This window comes from Solanum stenotomum, chromosome 2 (assembly GCF_019186545.1).
Source record: "Solanum stenotomum isolate F172 chromosome 2, ASM1918654v1, whole genome shotgun sequence".
Classification (NCBI taxonomy): Eukaryota; Viridiplantae; Streptophyta; class Magnoliopsida; order Solanales; family Solanaceae; genus Solanum; species Solanum stenotomum.
In genome coordinates this window covers 57193093-57196458 of record NC_064283.1, presented here as the reverse complement: position 1 = coordinate 57196458, position 3366 = coordinate 57193093, and positions in this window count along the sequence as shown.

The window sequence follows — 3366 nt, the reverse complement described above, 5'->3', positions numbered from 1 at the left end:
TTGGTAAGTTGATATAATGATACTAAAATAGTGTTGATTCGTTTTAGTGCATGAAATTTGAAGAAGAAACCAAAAAATAAATTTGATCTTTTTATAAACACACAACAATAAATTTACATAATGCAGAAAGTTGAGAGACTTTAGAATATTCAATAATGAAAGAATAAAAATAGTGAAACAAGAATTGAAAAAAGTAATATATGAATGTTGGTTTATGATAATTGTCCTATTATAATTGAGGCAACAAAATAGATAATCACATAAGAAAAGAAAAAATCCTACAATTAATTAAACACTTTCCACGTCTCAATTATTACAACGATCTCTATTTTAAATGAGATTTGAAAATTATTATATTTTCTATCCAAAAAAATATTTTCAAATTTATCAATACATGAAGTATAGATCTTTGCGAAAAAATTGAAGCTCAAAAAAATTAGGGTCCCAAACAATTATTTTGATAGCCTTGTGGTAGAGGCGGCTCTGCCGCTCTGCCCAATAGTCCAATTAGTTCAAATTCATACGTTGTCAAAAAGTTTCTCATTCCCAAACTTGAATGTATCCTATTGGTTTGATAAATTTGATTTTTCATCGAATAGGTCCACTAAAAGGAAAAAAAACTTCCATTACCAAATTTTTATTTTATTTTCAGAATTATTCAAACTTGATCATTTCAATATAATCATCGACGATAACGACTAAACATTCTAAATATTCCCCTTATTTCTCGTTTACCTAAATTAACAAACATGACATGAGCTTCATATACTAATATTTAAGTCTGTTTTACCAAATGTGTCCAATTTTTTTTTGGTAGAACGAAAGGTTTGCCAAACCACCATTTAAATATATTGAGTTTTTTTTCTTTTTCTTATACATAATAGGAAAAATAAATAGAGAATAAACATATATTTAAATTCGTCATAATTTTGATATTTAGTTGCATTTCTTTAATATCTTCATCATAGCTTTTTTGCTCTTGCATTTCTTTCAAACTTATCCTAAAAAATAAACGATTTCTTTGAGTCGAGTGTCTATTGAAAATATCTTTCTCTATTCCACAAAGATAGGTAAGGTCTACATATATTCAATGTTTAAATCAATTTTTTTTTTATTGAAAGGTCAAAATATAAAAAGTTAAAAACACAAAAAAATTAAAGTAATTTTACACCTACTATGTATTGATAAAAAAATATTTTTGACTTTTAGATATATAGCGAAAGGTTTTGATACCCTAATTCCCCCCTTGAGAACCTATTGATTGTTGGGTTTTTAAAAGGTGTGAATGGAAAATGAAGAGTTGCGACTTTTATGAAGAGTTGTGACTTTAATGAAGAGTTGCGACTTTTATAAAGGGTTGTGACTTTGATGAAAAGTTGCGACTTTTATGAAGAGTTGTGACTTTTATGAAAAGTTGCGACTTTTATGAAAAGTTGTGACTTTTATGAAATGTTGTGACTTTTATGAAAGGTGGTGACCTTTCCGAAAGATTGTGACTTTTCCAAAGGTTTGTGACCTTTCCGGTAAGGCACAATAAGAACCTTTTCACACTACCCTTTGTTTTCTATAAATTGAGGGATTTCCTCTCATTTTAAGGTAGAATTTTTTCTGAACTTCTTCTTCTACTACTAAATCTAGTATTCTAAGTGTACTTTACTGCCGTTGAGTGGCTCGCTGACACCAGCGTTTTGGGTATCAATACACTAGTGATTGAGATCATTCTATCCTGGGAGGACATATTCCAAATCAAACCTCGGATACTAGAGGGGAATAATTTTCTTAAGGGGACACTGTGCATTCAGTGAGCTTGATCTTCTTTCTGTTTTTCCAGATTCTAGTATGTGTTACATATTTTAGATTTGTGAATTAATTTATGTTCTTCTGTTCTTCACTGGTTCATTAAACTTTGGTAACTTCGTGTTTCTGCAAAGTTTGTTGGAATCAGTAGGATTCTTTAAACACAGATTGACAACAATTCTTCTTTAAGAAAAAAATATTTCGTATATTTTATCTAATTTGTTTTTTATTCTAGTTTCTCTACTAGTTTTAATTTTCTAGTTGTTAAAATGTTCTTAAACTTTATTGTGTCTTACGAAGTTCTTCAAAGTTTTGTTCTAAGTATCTTGGGAATACAAGACGAACAACAATCTTAAGGAAATTATTATACTGTTGGTATTTCTTGTATTCTACTGATTGAGAGAAACAAATCATGGAAGTAGAAGTTTAAGGCATTACTTCTCCATAATTTGGTGCGTTGTTTAGCAAGGTCGAAGTGAGAATGTACAGAAAAAATTGGTGCTATTCTGGTTAAAGATTACACCAGGTAACCTTCTTATTATTTATCTAAGGAGGAAAATAGTTTCTAAGAGTTAACAATTTTAATTTTTTATCATGTGTATCTTTGGAAAAAGATCTGCAAACTATTTGTTGTGGAATGAATTTTTCTTGGCAAATAGTATTGCCTTTAAAATTATGTAGTTTGCAAAATGAGAGATGCACATTTTTGTTTGATAAAATAGTATGTCAAAATGTTATAGTTGGAAGACTATTTGAAAAGAAAAATATTTCTATGTGATAAAGAATATGTTTAATTCTGTTTGGAGACTAAAGAAAAAAAAAAGAATTTTTTTTTTGTAGTTTTGTACTCCATGTGAAATTTGATTGTGTCTGATTTTTGTAGGCTAAAAACTTTTGTAGTTTACTACTCTGGATAAATCAGACTATGCAATTGGTTTGAAAAATTATGAAAACTTCACATAATAAGTCAATGTTGTACTTTTGATTTTCTATAAACTCACTGTTATATAGAAACAAATTGTACAAATTTTTTTGTCTTTATTGTTAGTATTCTAAATACTAAGTGGTATGTCTATTTGTGATAGATGGAAAAATACTAGTGACTTAGAGTTTGTGATTTTGTGCCTCTATGAATGAACTTTGACACTATGTAAATATTGTCAAAGAGAATTGAAGCAATATAATTCTTTGTAGAATAATATTTCCAAAAGAGGTTTCATAGTGCCAATGACATTTTGATGGTCTGAAAAAATATGTGGAAAAACTATTTTCAAATACTTGAAAACTATTTTTGAGATCACATTTAAAATGTGGGGGTTCTTTGCTTATGATAAAGATAAAATTAGACTTGGTGTCTAATTTAATTTTGGAGCAAAAGATATGAAATTCAATGATACTTTTGTATTATGTTAGACCCACAAAATTCTTGGAGTATATTTTGTATTGTGGTTGTTGAGTTTCTCTATTACTAGTATATGGTGTGACTAGTATGAAACTACCAAATTCTATATATACTTGTTCAAAATAATTGTGTTCTTTTATGAAAAAGTGTCACTTAAAATGTTGTGA